At 42.6% G+C, this 19,448-nt stretch overlaps 1 pseudogene; it reads left to right on the top strand.

Annotated features, from left to right (window-relative positions):
* LOC125537095 overlaps positions 1-14,446 on the top strand; it is a 165,502-nt pseudogene extending 151,056 nt beyond the window's left edge.
* Positions 14,447-19,448: the final 5,002 nt, after the last annotated feature.

Below are 19,448 nucleotides of genomic sequence, written 5' to 3'. Positions count from 1 at the left end.
GATAGTCTTTGAGGTCCATGGTATATCATTCTTCCAATACCATGGACCAATATGGCAGAAGTTCTTTTGAACCAAAAAGATCACAACCAGAGTGCTCTTGATGAGTACTCCATTCATATTGTGACTCTGCTAGTCCTCCTCTTCTGCATGGGTTATCCGAAAAATATGTTGAACTTGCTCGACATACTAAACTATGCATCCACAACCCAGAAAGATATATGTTCCTTGAGTTGTCCCTCTTTAATTGTTATTCTGACCCTAGTATATTAGTTGATAGTCAGGAGTAGTTGTACATTCATGCTCATCGATACCTCATATTCATGTGGTCTGTCAAGCCATTCTATTTTGGAATGGCTAGGAGAAACAAACTCCAGTACCTTGTCCACTTCGAGGATTGGGTCAAAGTAGTTGTATTCCGTGCATCAAAATGCCAATCCAGCCTTTGCTCCGTTCTAGCTTGGAGTGTTACCATCTTTATGTCAAGAATGTCATGAGAATTGCACCACCTCTTATGATCTCTTGACGCAGTGATACTTCTCGCCATCATTATTCATTCCTTGGTCTCGTGTTGTTGTAACCAGAATGCCGACAAGTGAACTGTGATGTGTGAAATCAATACTCCTAGCAACCTCATTGCTTGGTAGTTAATGGACAATACTCTCACTCTTAGCGTGTTGGATACTGAACCATCATTCTAAGATTGATCGTGCTACCTAGTCCATTTTCCCTGGTGCACTCCTCGATCAATGAGATAGGATTGTGTCACTCCATCACTCTCTTGGTCACATCACCTTGCCCTGAAAAGCAAGATTATTCTCGAGCTTAGTAACATATCGCTGGTTCATGATTTTTTGAATATCTTCTCGGAAGTATTACGAGGTTGTCAGCTGACCGCTATGTTGAGTTCATGATCAAGTTGGTTTCTTGTAACCACCCCTTCTCCAGGAATCTGTGTTGGATACCCCTGAGCTAGTTGGTTAAGCCAAACAACAACTTGGAGAGTTGGAGGATAAAGGCTTGTCTAGCTTAGTCCATTTCAAGGGATATAATTGTGTGTGTTGAAGAAAGATAATATGTTCATCGATTGGTCCCTGTGATAGTTGTTGGACCTATTGTCTTATCAAAACTTCGATTTGAGTGTGGGCTATCCTCAAATCAAATCAGAACCAACAATGTTCTTAATGTTGTCTTACTCATGGTTCTTCCTCGAGCATTCTCCGTTATATCTTTTGTTCTGACCAATGCCATCGCCTTGTTCACATAGTTGTGGAATTCCATCTTCATGGGAATCTTGATGACTTGTTGTTGAGCCCATCAGCAACATCTTTATCTCCTCCATGATTCGTGTTGAACATCCAGCTAGTGTTGGAAACTTCTAAAAGCATTATCTTCATGCCCCGTTCATGAATCATATGTTGGATGAAAGAAGTGACTTTCTCTGATTCACGTGCATTTGGTGCAAGTTGTCGCCGTGAGTTCGAGAAAGATTGTTTTGGTTTCCTATGGTACCATCCCAAGTTATTTATGCATGTGCGAATGTATTCTATGGTTTGGTAGATTAATTACCTCCACTACATATGAATTCCCTAGCACACAAAACCACTGATTGATTTGCTCAGGGAGAAGAAGTTCCTTCTTAAGAATCATGACTTATGTTAGGACTTCATTATCCTCGATGATGGTTCCCAACCTAAACTCAGTAGTGTTTTATCATAAGACTACTACGTGGTCATGCTTGTCTGGTACAGCGTGTTCACATGTGTGTAGCAGAACCACTCATGTTTTGGAGCTTGCTACCGTAGTTCCTCTCCCGAGAATCTCGCAACGTCATCTCGCCGATTTGTGTTGCAACCTTTCCTTCTCAGACGTTGTCTGAATTATCCTGTTACCAACCAGATTTGAATCTCAAGCAGAGATGATGGTTGGAACTTCTTCCAAGAACTATGATATAGGTTCCAGTGAAGTGGACGCACCTAGCTGTAAGCACTATTATTGTAGTATCTTAATTAAGCTGTTTGGTCACTTCCCATGAGGATTTCGCATGACTTATTCAAGAAGTTGTTCCTTATGGATCCTTTGTCTTCCCATAGTCCGACCTATACTTGATGGTTACGTTAATGCTTTAAGTATGACTGTGGTATGTAGAACGTCAAGGAGAACATTAGAAGCGAAGTGCTAAATGTCTCTCGGTCGACCATCCAGATTTTGTTTCCTTGGCATCGCTAAGGTGAAATCTGAGAAAGTGTTGTCTTCCTTTGCATCTGCATTCTCCATCATTGTTCACCATGGTAGTATGATGTGTTCCCAGGATCCTTGGCACGGATGTTGGTAAGATCTTGATGAGTATGGAATGCTATAGTTCTTGAAAGCACACTCAGTTACAAGGTTATATCATCGGTATCAATTGGAAGCTCCTGTTTGCCGAGTTGTTCTATAACTCTAGTTTCTTTTCCAAACTAAGTATGCCATTCCTTTGAACTCCTTCAAATGATCATTTATGAACTGCCTTAGCATGGTATGAAGAGTTTCAATGACCCTTGTATCAAAAGTAATTATTTTTGCCACTTAAGGGAATAGTTCTGTCACACCTTCCGTAAGGTGCTCCATTGTGGTATTAAGGGCAATATATCTCCTCGCTACTCTAAAGCTAGTTCACCATCTTTTCAAGCGTGGAATTTTTGCCTACCAAATTAAATGTTCGTCATCAGATCCTTACCATCATCTCTGGTGTGTGTTTTCTGTATCAACTCAAGAGGTGTTCTAATGTCTCATTTCGTGAGTTCGTCATGAGTTGCTCGATCTTTGAGAAGATCAATTCTTGTAGGGTTTCCCATTATTTTGGTCGTCGTGTTGGATGAAGATCTCGAAAGCAAAGACGTCAAGATCATTTTGAATCAATGAATCAACATCTTCGAGAAATGAAATTGGATCATGAAGATCGTGTTAGCTCGGTGCCCCCTCTGTCTTCTTACCACATGTCTTGAATCTCGGGACGAGATTCTTGTTTAGTGGGGGTGAGTTGTCACAGCCCTAGAATTTGGTTGTAGTTAGTTGCATAAGCATTCATGTCATCATATATAATTTCAGATGAATTTGAAATGGGGGATGTTCAACCCTAGCATCAAATGGAACTCAAATAGGTTCAACCCAAATATATTTTCAATGATCCCAAAATGGCCTTAAAAATGTTCATAATTTAGGGGAAAACGTGAAAACATTATCCTGTGATGATGCATATTTTTCATTGGCATTTTAGGTCTTTGAATTAACTAACTACTTATTTGAATTGGAGTTATAAAATTCTATAAGTAATATTATAGCTCCAATAATTTTGGAAAATATGCTGGGCTCTGTAATAATCCATTTTGCATCCTCAAAGTTTTTCCAGAATTTATAAGAAATGATTTGGTGTTAAACTAAATCGAAACAGAGGCAAACAGTTAGAAAACAAAAGTAAATTAGAAAACAGAAATGAGAGAGAGAGAGAAAGAGAGAGAAGTTTTTAGCTGTAGCCCACCTGGCACAGCCACCTGGCACAGCACATGAGCCCCAGCCCATAAGTGCATCCTTGTCTTCTACCCCTGCCAGAAGGCAGAGGCTAACCAGAGAACGACGCCGACCGTGCTAGCTCCTGCTTCGCGCTAGCGAGCTCCCCTTCATCCCAACAGCGCCTGGAGAACGCGCTGACCCCTCTTGCTTTCCCCTCCTCTCTCTGGATCTCCCTCGAGCTCATCCCCTCCTCTACTCCATCCCTTCTCTCTATTCGTGAGCGCCCGAGAACGCCGATGAGCACCGCCGCATCCACCGCCTCCCCGTCACTTCTCCGACCGTGTCCAGAGCTCCACGACGACACAAGGCTACTCGACGAAGAAGCAGGCGATCCCGGAGGCACCGCAGCGACGCCATCGCCGTCTTCTCCACCACCGGTCACCGGACCTCCCCGTCGTTGATTCGCTGGCTCCCGGACGCCCCCGAGTGTGCTGACCAACTACTCCACCTCCCTGTGAGCTCACGAATCTTCCCCCGCTAGCGCCGCTATCGATTTTGTCCTCTAACCCGCCTAGCCATCATGGCCATGAGCCTGTTGCCGCCGGCCATGGTGCCGCTGTGGCCATAGATGCCTTAGCTCACGCCTGAGCACGCCCTCGGGATTGCGATGTTCCTAGGAGCCGAAAGCACCCATCGGTTCGTCCGTAGCTGCACCATAACATCGTCTTCATCGGTGCCTGAGCTCCGTCTACCGCCTCGCTCGACGCAGTTGCCGCTACCGGCCACCCTAGCCACAACGGCAGCCACGGCTGGACGCGCCGCGTCGCGGCCATTCCAACAAGACCAGCCACACGTCCTCCCGATGCCGGAGTTGGCCGGACGGTGAACGCCGCCGTGCTCCGATTTTCACCGGCACTAACCCGCCGATGTTGCACCATCATTAGGGCCTAATTACTAGTTAGTTAACCCCCTGACCAAGTGACTACTAAGCCCCAGCCGTGTTAACTAATAGTTAGGTTTTAACTAAATCCTGTTAGCCACTGTGTGACTGACATGTAGGCCCCAGCTGCCAGGTTTGACCTGGGCTGACATTGTTGACTAGCTGACATCAGCATGACACACTGATGACGCAGTAATCATTTTCCTGGATTATTTCTAATTCTAAATGATCTTGAAATTCCAGAAAATGTTTAGAACTTCTAAAAATCATAGAAAATAATCTATAACTCAGATTGAAAAGATCTATATATGAAAAATTATCAAAAAAATCCAATCTATCCATTGGTACTGGTTTCATGCATGTCCAAGAAACTTATATCCACTGTATAAGTAAAATAATTTAAATGGCATATGAATAATCACATATGGAGTTTTAATTTGAATCTTGGATTCAAACCAACTTCATTTAAATAGTTGCTAGTTGCATTAGCTCAAACCACAGCATATTGCAATGTCATGATCATGCATCATATTGCTGCATTGCATTGATTGTGTTCCCTCTCTGTTGCCGGTATGTGTCCCCTCTCAGTAGACGTGGTTCCGACGATGAGATCGATGACACCGATGAAGAACTATACTATCTTCAAAAGTGCCAGGCAAGCAAAACCCCCTTGTTCATTCCGATACAATCCCACTCTCTCGCTTCTGCTCTCTTTTACTGCATTAAGACAACAACGCTTCAATTGTTACAGGCTGCGGTAGTTGAACCCCTTTCCTCTGCATGACCTGCCTTTGCCATAGTAAATAGATGAAACCCACTAGCATGAGTAGGAGTTGTTTGAGCCCTGATGTGCCTACTCATTCATGCTTGTTGTCATGCCTACTACTGCTTAGAGTTGAGTCAGGTCTGATTCGTCAGGGATGAATTGGAATGTGGTGAAAATGTCTTGCTATTGAGAGCTAAGTGTGTGCACACAATTTGTTAAAGGTGCGGTGAGAAGCCATGTAGGAGTACATGGTGGGTTGTCTAATTGAAACCGTCCACAAGAACTGAGTTCTGTGTTTGTGATCCATGAACAGTTACTACCACACATTGGGTTCCGGTAACTCGACCCCTCTCGGCTTATTAATCGCCTCAATCTCTGTCCAGGAGTTGCAACTAGTTTTTGGTGTTTGTAGGATATGTGTTGGGGGGCGTGTGTAGTGCTGATGCTAGGGGTGGGCTATGATGCGGTAGAGACACGAGGCACGGTGTACCGAGATGTCAGTTTGGTGCCTCGGGAACCCTGCTCTCATCGTTTGGGGCCGTGAGCAAAACCCTGGCCGGATCTCCTTGCGGATGGAACCCGAATAGGCGATAAACCTGGACTAGAGACTTGTGTGGCTAGTCAGGTCATGGACGACTCCCTCGCCAGGCTTCCGCTTGAAGGTTGCCGAGATACACGACGTGTACATGGTGGTAAGTGGCAAGAGCGTGTGTGAAGAGGTACGCCCCTGCAGGGTTATAAATGATCTATTCGAATAGCCGCGTCCGTGGTTAAGGACCTCTGGGTTGCCTATACAGTTCATAGACAAGTGAAAGAGGATACTCTAAAATGCGCAAGATAAGCGTGAGTGCTATGGATGGCGTCCTCATAGGGAGACGAGAGCGGATCCATACTGGTGTATTGATATGGTGAATATGTGTACTCGTGTGAGCCACCCCAAAAGAGTTACTTGCAGACATAGTTCAGGATAGCCACTGAGTCAAAGCTGGCTTGCTGCAGTTAAACTCCACCACCCCTTTGTTGATATTGATGCATATGTAGCAAGTTCTGATGTAAGTCTTGCTGGGTACATTTGTACTCACGTTTGCTTAATTTATGTTTTTTGCAGAGAGACTTCAGTCTCACTTGTAGTTCCGCGTGGACTTCGACGTTTAGCTTGTTACCTCATCTAAGATCTTGTACCCTTGGGAGGATCTTGTAGATAGTTAGGCTTCTCAGCCCTTTTCATTTGTAATTGTTTGTACTCAGACATGTTATGCTTCTGTTGTTTGTATGCTCAGAATGTTGGGTCGTGAGACCCAGGTTTGTAATATCTGGATCCTCGAAGCCTAATGAATAAATACTTTGAGTCATGGAGTTATGTTGTGATGCCATGTTGTATTTGCACATATCGAGCATGTTGTGTGTATGTTATTGAAATGCTTGGTATGTGTGGGATCCAACAACCTAGTTGTTTATACTTGGTAGCCTCTCTTATTGGGAAATGTCTCCTAGTGCTTCCACTGAGCCATGGTAGCTTGCTACTGCTCCGGAACACTTAGGCTGGCCGGCATGTGTCTGTCCCTTGGGGGAAATGTCACGCGGTGTCTACCGGAGTCCTATTAGCCCAGCTGCTACAGCCCGGATTCACTCGCTGATGACCGACATGTTTGTTGCTGGGTCATGTATGCATGTCCCTGTAAGTTAGTACCACTTTGGATTCACGACTAGTCATGTCGGCCTGGGTTCTTTGTCATATCGATGCTAGCGACACTATCATATACGTGAGCCAAAAGGCACGGATTCGGGCCAGGTAAGGTGGCACCCATGGGAATACCGTGCGTGAGGCCGCAAACTGATATGATGTGTTACATGCTAGATCGGTGTGACTTAGGATCGGGGTCCTGGCAGCAATTTAGACGGCCAGTGTATGTAATATGCCGCTTTGTTCCCTATATTTGCACTGGCGGCGAACTTTGATGCCCAGTGGATGTAATATGTATAATAGCCGTAATAGCCTTGCGTTAGTTCCTTGCTTATTTATTTCCATATTGTCTTGTTTAGTTGTTTGCTTGTAGTCATTGTAGTTCTTTTTCTGTGTTTTCTAGTGGCCACAATAAACTAGGCCACAATAACCATGGCAACACACGGACTGTTGTGACCATGGTCCTACTACCTGCGTAGTGACCATGGCCCTTCACGGGCTATACGATCCATGGGCCTTCCACAGGCCGTAGGATCCATGGGCCTTCTACGGGCCGTAGGATCCATGGGCCTTCTACGGGCCGTCTCATCTATGGGCCTTCTACAGGCCGTATAATCGTTTTGCCAAACATGGGCCATACTATTCATGGACCAATGACAGACCGCAAAATAGGCCGTAAACGGGCTAGAGTGAAAATCGTCTATTTATGGCCCGACTATAATGGGCCGGCAATAGGCCGTAATTGATGACGCTATGAAAGCAGCCCAACATGTTAACGGGCCACAAGCAGGCCGACTGTAACCACGGGCTGAATTTGGCCCACAAGCTGAACAGGCCAGTAATGGACCGTAAGTAATCGAATTCTGGAAATGAGCCCAAGAATAAATGTGCACGTAGAAGGCCGAAAGTTAACATGAGATGGAAACGACCGAATGACTAATGGGCTGTTAATGGGCATAAAGCAATACACCGTTCATTACGGGCCAGTTTCACCACGGGCCGTTAATGGGCCAAGATTTACAAACGGCCTCATATGGGCAGAAAGACGTCATGGGCCAGACATGGGCCGGAAATTACAACGGGCCGGAATCATACTGGACGGCCCAGATGAAGCTACTGGGCCTAATCCGAGTAAGACGTAATGGGTCGTGACCTAGCGGACTGTATATGGGCTATATGGTAACAGGCCGTTAACAGGCTTTCCGTGGGCCGGCCCGCTACCTCTTTGACCAAGTCAAACAGGTTGGCCTTTTCACCGGAATGTGCCTCTGTTGGGCCGTGTCACGTGTCGACCTATCATAGGCGCCTCCCGTCCAGTGAGTGGATGACATCTGTCCCAATGGTGAGCCAACACATGTTTCCTCCCGCCAATGAGAATTTTAAACATGGAAAATCCCCATTGGTCTAGGCTATTAATGGGTTATCGGATCCAAAACTGGACCCGATAGCTTAACGGCGACCCGTTACGGTGGATGACACGTGTCAGTCACCCTTGACGAAAGCACTTCCATGACGCGCCATTTATCGTCATGGAAGTGTACACTTCCGTGATGATAATTTTGGTAATGTCATGGAACACTTCTACGACAGCACATGTATGACTATCTTGATTCTGTCATAAAATCGTCATAGATGTACATACATGACAGGAAACGTGACCTACTGTGACAAACATGTATCATCACAGAAGTGTATTTTTTTGTAGTGTTAGGGGGTGGTTCGGGAAGTGTCCAATTATTATCATTCCTCAATATATTATTCAATAGCTCTTCAGCTTGTTCAATAGTTCGTTCCCTGAAAACTCAACCAGCACAATTATCTAGGTCATCCCTAGAAGCATCGGTTAGTCCATTATAAAAGGTATCAAGAATTTCATTTTTCTTAAGAGGGTGATCAGGCAAAGAATTAAGTAATTGGAGAAGTCTCCCCCAAGCTTGAGGGAGATTCTCTTCTTCAATTTGCACAAAGTTAAATATTTCCTGTAAGGCAGCTTATTTCTTATGAGCATGAAGATATTTTTCAGAGAAGTAATCACTTATGCGGCACCCTGCTATACAAACGGTTTAACCCCCTTTCTGTGATGGGGTTTTAAACCGTCGCCTGGCCTGTGTGTGTGATAGGGGGGTCCTTTCCGGACAACCCAGAAACCATCAGGAATAGGTCCTCCGGTCACACACGCGGGGCAAATGAGCTCATGTGCGATTGGGCGACGCAGCGGAGACAATTATACATGCCCAATCATTTTCTGTTCGTATGTACATCCCACACAGTGAATCCCAGAAACACGTGTCCATTCATATGTATATCACACACAATTTTTTATGTGGAAATGTTTGTGCAAGGTGGCCTAATGCAAATAGTTCTATGACAGAAGTCATGTGTGATTCTTCTTTGATCTGACGCGCTACTTTCTAGAAACCGTGTGGGTTGTTTGAGTTCATCGCCCACGGTGTTGTCTGAGAAACTGTTTGCAATAGAAAACCCCAATAAGCATGCTAATTGGTCTATTATTGATAATCAGTTAGTAATAAAATTGACATTCCTTATAAAACACACCATATATTTCATATTTGTATTATGACAACCAGGATTACATAATTGAATTACATCAAATAGCTTCAGCACTTAGTTACACCATATAGGCATATAGCTAGCTACGCCATTACACAACAGCACCAAGTTTCACATGTAACATCGAAAACCTTTGGAAAGTAGTATCATACACGGTAAATAGAGAGATGAATCTCATTAGGGAAACTGCAGAAGCGAAAGGCAAACATTGAGCCTTCAGTGATGTTGAATGTCCTTGCAACTTTAGGCCAGTGGCTACAGACAATTGCCCGCCCAACCTTCTCCCTCTTGAGTAAGACTTCAATATTGTACCATGGGTGTTGAATGAATACCTTCCTCACCTCTTGACCATGCGAGAGGTAATCATCAGTGAACTGCTTTCGAAAGGACTGAAAACAAAGATATGCATAAATAGTTCTAAATTTGAAATGGCACAAGGGAAAAAACAAGGTAAACGAGTTAGTACCATCCTATAGTTGACTGATGTCTTCTTCATTGTGCAAACAAAGATCTTGCTATTATTCGTCGCAAGTTTCTTTATCCTAACAATTTTATGAGTTTCTTGACTTGACTGGTATTCATGGACATCTCATTTCCCCATAGGCAAAATGGGTCGAACAGTGGGCCTAAACCTCTGACAGCAGGACCTACATGTGCAAGACCACATTGTTAAAAACCTAAATATTAGAATGATTCCTTCAACTGCACAATAATGTGCTATTAGCCAAAGGACCATGCATTTGCAAACCTCGATGGTAAACCTCATTGCGTCCCATTGTTTCCCTGCAACACATATATGGCGGATCTTGATCAGGTTATTCAAGAGTTGGCATACTATCAATAGAGTATGTTACTGAAAAATAGACAAATTCCAGATCCAATAGATTAAGTCGACCTAGACCAACCTCATGCCAATGGTGATGAGGCAAATCATAGAGCAACCAAGCCGCTACACACCAACGCCTAAGACCTCTACAACACCACCGAGACCCAAGGATAACACGGACCTTGCTAAAAAACTTGGAAATAGAGAAATTGTGTATGTTTCTCGTGTATTTAGCACAACCAAACTCAATTTATTTCTCACATGCGTAACTATACAGAACTGTACCCACAACAAATGAACATCATATTGCCAAATTGAACCAAACAGTTAACTAGACAGCAGAACAAATGAACCAAACAGTTAACTGAGCACCACATGGCAGAATAGAACATATACTAGAAGATAAGACAATTAACCAAACCAAGAATTCTTGATAACTACTAGGAAATGTAGCAATTTTTGGACCAAACTATTAAATAAACATTACATTTTAGAACATTAGATTGCATACTAACATCACAGAGGAAAATTCACATGAAGGCACCGGCGGTGGCCTTGAGAAAATACCACGAACTATAGTATAAAGTAGCCAACCGTGTGGCAGCATCGACGGTGGCCTCGAAGGCGAGGTGCTCCTCCAAGATCTGGCGGTCGGTAGGCATGGCAGCCATCGCGACCTCATCCGTGCATGCGGCCGTGATTTGCTTCTCCACTACCAGATGCTCCTGAGCTCCTTGCTATACTGCATGTAAAATGGTTGTGGGCGGCACTTATTTGGAGGACGGGGCAGTGATTTGGGTAGAAGGTGTCGCACCGTCGGTCAGGGCATGTGGGATGGAGAAGGAGGAGGATGATGGGGATGGGGTGTGGATTACCTAACTATATCGACGAGGCCATGCTGCAAGAAGAAGGGTCCCCGGCGAGGAGGCAGCGCTGCAAGTAAGCAGTGAAGGTTTGAACTTGGAAAGGAAGGAGGAATAGTGGAAATGTGGATTTTGGTTGGGGGAGGGGCGGGAATCTAGATATTTCCTCGGTTCCTGAAATTTTTCACTCGATGCCATGAGAAACTGGCGTGGTGTGTGGTTGAAGCGCGAGTTCTGGACTGTAGACGACGAAGCTTCCGGCATAGGCCATACTAGAGGGTGCGTCAAGATATTTTATATCGCATCGCACACGGTTCTTGCTAGTAAACTGTTTGTGGTGTACCTGATTTTTTCATTCTGATTTGAAAGACAAAATGGTATTACGAAGAGAATGATGGTGTTTGAATTGCTAGAACATTTATTTGTAGTGAACATGCAACTATACGAGTGTCATGTTAAAATTTGGAATTATTTAGGGTTCATTTGGCCTTTTTATACATTAATTAAGTTTCTAGGCATTTAATGTGCATAATTCAAATTTGAACTACAAGCACATGCTTCAGTGCACGCACATGAGTTTAAAATACATATATGTGTCCTTGGGTGAATGTTTAGGTCCCATGCAAGAAATGGGAATGAATTTCAAACACCTTGGCATCGTGGCTCGGCCGGAAACATTGAAATACTTGGTTTTTAAATTACTGTAAATCTAAAAATCGCCTAAAAATCACCAAACTTGGCATGGTTGATGGAAATATTCCCTAGAGGCAATAATAAAATGGTTATTATTATATTTCCGAAATCATGATAAAGGTTTGTTATTCATGCTAGAATTTTATTGATCAGAAACTTAAATACATGTGTGAATACATAAACAACTGCCGTGTCCCTAGTAAGCCTCTACTAGACTAGCTCATTGATAAAAGATGGTTAAGGTTTCCTAAACATAGACATGTGTTGTCATTTGATAACGGGATCACATCATTAGGAGAATGATGTGATGGACAAGACTCATCTGTTAGCTTAGCATAATGATCATTCAGTTTATTGCTATTGCTTTCTTCATGTCAAATACTTATTCCTTTGACTATGAGATTATGCAACTCCTGGATACCATAGGAATACCTTGTGTGCTATCAAACATCACAACGTAATTGGGTAATCATAAAGATTCTCTACAGGTATCTCCCAAAGGTGTTTGTTGAGTTGGCATAGTTCGAGATTAGGATTTGTCACTCTAAGTATCCGAGAGGTATCTCTAGGCCCTCTCGGTAATACACATGATAAGCTTGCAAGAAAATGACTAAGGAGTTAGTCACAAGGTGATGTATTACGGAACGAGTAAAGAGACTTGCCGGTAACGAGATTGAACTGGGTATGAAGATACCGACGATCGAATCTCGGGCAAGTAACATACCGATGTGGACAAAGGGAATTACGTATGTTGTCATAACAGTTCGACCGATAAAGATCTTCGTAGAATATGTAGGAGCCAATATGGGCATCTAGGTTCCTCTATTGGTTATTGACCGAAGAGGTGTCTCGATCATGTCTACATAGTTCTCGAACCCGTTGGGTCCGCACGCTTAATGTTCGTTGATGATATAGTGTTATATGAGTTATATGTTTTGGTGATCGAATGTTGTTTGGAGTACCGGATGAGATCACAGACATGATGAGGAGTCTTGAAATGGTTGGGAGGTAAAGATTGATATATAGGACGATGGTATTTGGACACCGGAAGTGTTCTGGGATGTACCGGGAAGGAATCGGGTCACCGGAAGGGGTTCCAGGCACCCCCCCCCCGACAAGTTATGGGCCTTATGGGCCAAAGGAGGGGACAGACCAGCCCACAAGGGGGCTGGTGCGCCCCCTCCCTTGTTCAGCCAGCCGTAGGGAAGGAAAAGGGGGAGGGCTAGCCCCTCCTTCCTTTCCCTCTCATGGGAGAAAAGGAAAGGGGGGGCGCCACCCTGCCCTGCCTTTCCCCGCACTCCAAATAAGGAAAGGGAGCACGGCTTGGGAGGGACCCCAAGTAGGATTCCTCCTACTTGGGTGCCTTATTTGGCTGCTCCTCCCTCCCTCCCACCTATATATATATATATTGGGTTATTTTGTTTCGCGTAATAGAATATTATTCTGTTACCCTACTTGAACTGATGCATTCGAGGGGTTGTACTGATTCTATCATTTTCGTTGAACTGATCGTCTTTTATTAAAATTGCAAATAAGAGCCACTCCCGCTCTCCCCCCGTCCGTTCAGCCGGCCACTCCAGCCGTCGACCAAGCTGCTTGTGGCCGATCCCTCCCGGCAACCCAGGCCCTACCTCCAGCGACCGCGACTTTCTCGGCTACATCTTCCTCAATGGCTCCGCCTCCTGGCTCCCCAACCTGCAGGCGCCCTACCAGTTCCGCCTCTTTCGCTGTACTGCCAAAGAGTACTCCTACCACCACGTCGACCACGACGGTAACCCGCTCCTCCATGGCCGCCACCGCGTCCTCCACTCTGGCGAGGTCTCTTTCGCGAGCTCGTCCACGCGGCCCGAGCAGGTGCACCTCACGTTCGCCGATAGGGCCGACGAGATGCGGGTGATGTTCATGTGCGCGTACGCCGGAAAGAGGGTCGTGAGGTATGGGCTTGAGAAGGAGGAGGAGATGGGATGGACGTTGGTGGGCACAGAGGTGAGGACGTATGAGCAGAAGCACATGTGCAACGCACCGGCGAACGACACCGTAGGGTGGAGGGATCCGGGCTTCGTCTTTGATGGCCTCATGAATGGGTTGGAGCCCGGAATGAGGTACTTTTACAAGGTAAACCAAAGATTGGATTCCCCACAAGAAAATAATCAGAGATTGAACCTGCAAAAAAACACCTTAATTTATCAATCTTGACACCAATTTAGTGTTCTAGCGGTAGCAGATTGTTCTTCCAGTACCTTGCCCAGCAGAGGAGTCGGCCGTTATCCTGAGCGGCGCGCTGTTCTCCATGTTGTCAGGTGACTTGCTGGAGCTCGATGATGAGCAGTGGTTTGGCGACATGGTTGCCGGGTCATACTATGAGAGCTTGGCGCAGGAGATGCTCATCGAGCCGCCGGACGCTGGAGCGTGGCGAGAGGATAGGGAGCACAGCGGCATGGCGGAGACGCAGACGCTGTGTGGAGTTAATCGTTCAGCTAAGTAGAGCACAGTTATACTATACATAGTACTAGTTGTATTGCGTTCTTCCCAAATTGGGAAGAAACAGAGGAGGCAGTTTGTTCCTTAATTGTGTATATAGCAAGTTTCCGATTTCTATTTTTTGAGAGAAAGGGCTAGATTGCTTATTTGCATCCATCAATTATTGTTGTCCACGAATCCAAACCCATTTACTGCCAGAGTGCTTATTTGCTTATCCACGAAATTTCACAAAGAATTGTCAAATGCGAAACTTTCAAAGAGGCCAAAGATTTCAGTTCAACGTCTATGCAATGCTATTGAAAATGTGAAACTTAGTCATGTTGAACATTTTCTCAAATTCGCAACTAGTGAAGAATAATTTGAAATACGGTGAGACCCTTCGTATTGTTTTCACGTCAGAAAAAACAGAGTACTCGTACTGATCTATGTGTATGTGTGTACTCAGGAGGTATTTTTCACAGAATAATTTTGAATGGTTCCAAAAAATCTACTTGAACTGATGTCTGTATGGTTTTGTAATGATCGTGTTTTCACAGACTAGACTTTACTCTCTTTTGGTATGGTTTTCCTCGTAAGTTTTCAATGGTTTACAGTATCATAGTCCTCGGACTTGCATGGTTTATATCTTGAATTGAATGATATTTTTTCAAAAATAAAATGTTTTGTGTGTTTCTTTTTTGAACTCTTTTTTTTTGCAATGATGTTTTTGAACTTCTCGCGTTTTGTGACATGAACTTTTACCATTTGAATTTCCATGGGCTTTTCTTTTATTTGAGTTTTTTCACAAACTTATCTGAGACGTCATGTTTGAACGTACAACTTTTGTAGTTGTGAACTTGTTATTTTTTCATTTATTAAGTTGCTTTTTTCCTTCGAACTTCTACTAGTACAATTTTTTTGCAAATTTAATGTCCCTTGAGTCAGAACTGATGCAATTTTTTATTTTTTATTTATGGTACTAGAGAGTTTGTACTTCTCAAAAAATAATCACTCGATGTTCTTTTAGTTTTAGTTTTTAGTTTTCTTTCTCATCCTTATCCTTACTGACGGTGTCATCACACATCGTACCTTCATGGTTTATGTAGTTGAACGGACTTACATTTTTACCATTCCCTTCTTTTAAAAACGTATGTTTTATTCTCCAAACTGCCTACCTGACGAGAATCAGAAATTATTTATTTTTCACATTTGTACTTCCAAGTATTTTTAATGACATTTTCACCTTTTACTTTGCTTTACCTCATCAAACAGGCACACAACACATTTCAAGAAACAAAATATGAATCTTGGAAGCACTAGGGGTGTAACCATTTGCACAGGACTTCATGTGTGCCTTCGTCATAGAAAAATATACTGAATATAACCAAGTTCTAAGGTTGAACATATGAATCATATAGAATATTGTCAAAACCCCGCATTTTTCTCACTAAAACAAACTTCTGTACTTGCATACGACCCTTTTTGAACTTGGACGGCACCTAGTCCTCAACTTGGACGATGACCAATGCTCAACTCGAACGGAGGAGGTTGTTGTTGCTTTTTAACCATGAATTCTTCGAAAGACACTAGGAATTGCTTCAAAACTGCTTTATACTTTTTAACACGAGGGTTCTCTCAGCTGGGCCAAGAAGCAATGCATACATCATTTTTCATTCTACAAGAACAAAATACATCATATTGTTCTCTAACACTCACAGAATACACACAGAACACACACACTTAAGTTCAGAGAGCCATCCTATTTATGTTTAGAGAATAAATGCATTTAAGCTCAAAGAAAAAATGTGTTTAGGTTCAGAGAACAAAACAATCTTTTAGTGTGATTTTCTACATATGGATAATCACAGACGCAACATATTTGGACTGAAGCTCTAAATTTTTTTGGAAACTGCAATTGGAAAGGTGAGCATGAAGTGGTAATTAAGGAAGGCTAACAAAAACAAAAGTAGCATTTTTTACATGACGAGTAGTGGTAGGTATTGGTTCATTGCTTTTGCAATCTATGGTGTCAACAAGGATGAGGTAGCTCTCGTCCTTGATGGGCGCCCAATCATCATCGAAGAGATTGAGGAGGAGCTTCAGGACTGGCCAAACATGCTAATTGGAGAAGCCAGGAGGCTTCATCACCTCCAGCTCCTTTCTAGTAGCATTAGCATTGTTGGAAACCATGGACTTTAATGAAATGGTTCAGGGATCACTCCCAGTCAATCCCATTTGCTACTTGTGATGCAGAGAACATGAATATAAAGCAGATGGTGACTCATCGATTTTTCTTTACAATATATCTAAACTTACAGAATTTTGAAACTTGCACTGACGATATTAGGGTGATATATCTAAACTTTACTGAATTTTGAAGAAACTCACTACAAATCATTACTTATTTAGGTGATATATCTAAAGTTACAGAATTTTGAAACTTGCACTGACGATATTTCTGCACACACACCAACTATTCTATGATTTTTCATGGATTCGCTACAAATCATTACTTATTTAGGTGATATATCTAAAGTTACAGAATTTTGAAACTTGCACTGACGATATTTCTGCACACACACCAACTATTCTATGATTTTTCATGGATTCGCTACAAATCATTACTTATTTAGGTGATATATCTAAAGTTACAGAATTTTGAAACTTGCACTGACGATATTTCTGCACACACACCAACTATTCTATGATTTTTCATGGATTCGCTACAAATCATTACTTATTTAGGTGATATATCTAAAGTTACAGAATTTTGAAACTTGCACTGACGATATTTCTGCACACACACCAACTATTCTGTGATTTTTCATGGACTGAAGATAGAACATGCACCAAACTAATATTAAGTCTGGTACATAAATTTTCTATTCATGAACTGACAATATTTCTTCTATGTGGAATACACAAGATCTCCTCAATGGGCCATGATGCAGGCATCGCCGCAGGAAATACTTGGTGCACCGAAGAACCTGTACTGTTGGATTTGTCGAGAGAGGAGTGAGGGAACACGCCAACGTTAGGGTGGCGGATGCAAGTATTGGAGTTCAGCCTAAAATCACAAGAGAATGGATCAAAATGAATTCAGATTGACTTCTAATCATTTATCAAGCTATAAAAGTTAGAACTGATGTTACACAAACTGAGGCATTTTTTTATATGAACAACTCACGTAATTTGTATAGTACCACTGTTTTCTCATTCTCATGAACAAATAACCATAGACTAATGAGAGAATGTATTACTCGATAGTAGGCATTTTCTTCTTAGAACCACTTTGGTTTTCTTTTCTTTTTCTTCACTTTTGCTCTGCTTTCTTTTTTCTTTGCTTTATGAAGTGCCCCATCAGAAAAGTTGAACTTTAGATTTTACCAATCTCCACATCTACTAAAACTAAGGGAGCTCCTTTTGAAACATGTACAATGAACTGAAAAGGCATATACAAGGTCAACTGAAAAACCATATACAAGGTGAACCAAAAAAGCTTCTGAGAAAAAAAAGCGAACCAAGTTTTTGTTGTTTTTCTAGTTACTAAACTACTGATTACCATAACAACGGCTGAACTGATGCTGCATATGTATATAGGAAGGTTACTGGTACCAAAAAATTACGACAGTAAACAACATTATAAATTGAATTATGTTATATGAAGATGAGGCAATTGTACTTATGATTTGGCATTAGATGTACTAAATAGCACACAGAAGATGGACTGAAAAAATTGAACTAGCACAACCATTCTTCTTGGTGAAGATGGTGGCTTCAATTCTACATGGACTGATGTCCGTGCTCCACTTGGACGGCAGCGAGTAAGCATGGTGGACGAGCTCATGGCCGAGGGCGGCCAAGGCAATCACCGGAGATTGTAGGTGGTCATGCTTGTTCTCGGCAGCGAACTTACACGAGGTGGTGGTGATGGCCGAGGAAGTCAGAAATCGGCGCTGAACTAAAATAATAAGAATTGTACTAACTAAAAATTAGAATTTGAACCGAGTGTGTCACTGAAGATGAACTTGTGCATCTATTTTTTGCTCCCGCACCAGTGTAACAAATTTAGGATGACATGAATTTTGTGTGCATATAATAAGATGAACGAGTGAGAGAAGAAAGGGAGCAGTAAAATGATTTTTTTTCACCTTGAGATGATATCTCTTCTTGAGTTCTTGATGAAAAGTGATGGTGTAGGTACCACATAACCACCAACTAAACACCAGACCTTAACAAACAATGATCTCTCCTTCCAGAGTCTGAACTTACTAGCTTTTCATAAACTGCTGCAAAATCCCCAAATGCCATATAATATAAAATCCCCAAACTGCAGCAACATCCATTTCAAGATAAGTTATCCATTTAGATCTTAATAAGCAAGAGAAAAAATAAATAAATGATGCATTTGTGTCCTCGGACCATTCTTTAGGCACACTAAAACAAACATGCTGCTCATGTTAAGTATTCTTTCCAATAAACTTTCTAGAGTATCTTTGTTTAAATGTACTATGGGGCGTACTTTTTCATTGTGTAGTTTTTGAACTCCTATGGTAGTAATACATGAACTCCCTGAGGACACGAATTCTTATATTAGCACCTAAAGTACAGATCACTCATGAAAATTGCTCTAAGTGGAGAAATGATCACACACGAAAAATGATAATTGCAGGAAAACTTTTATCTGAAAAAGCTCTCTGAATACCTTATTGAACTAGTTGTTTTGAACTTGCAAACGTTCATTTTTGCACTTTTCCAAAATGTTTGAAAGGAGCAGGTTGTTTGACATTATTTTGAACACACCTTTTCATCTCCATTGTATGGTATCCTCTCATAGGTATTTGCACAAACAGGTGGTGTGCTATGAAGAACAATGGTACTGTGAGCGAGTGAAATCAGAACTGAAACTCGTTACAAATTCTTGAAAAAAAGGAGCAGCATATAACCATTAGTCCATTACTCACAACAAACAAAACTCATCCCATACATAGAAATTTCATAGATTTGCATGCACCTTTGGGATTCCACTAGACCTAGACACTGAATCAACTATGACAGATTGCTCTGAACCTTGTGAATTGTGCTCTCTGTTCTTGGCATGAGTGGTCGGAGCAGTAGAAGAATTTGGTGCTAGATAACGGATGCAAGTCTTGCAG

The sequence above is a fragment of the Triticum urartu genome, chromosome 2 (assembly GCF_003073215.2).
Source record: "Triticum urartu cultivar G1812 chromosome 2, Tu2.1, whole genome shotgun sequence".
In the NCBI taxonomy this organism is placed as follows: Eukaryota; Viridiplantae; Streptophyta; class Magnoliopsida; order Poales; family Poaceae; genus Triticum; species Triticum urartu.
This window is presented reverse-complemented; position numbering and strand designations above follow the sequence as displayed.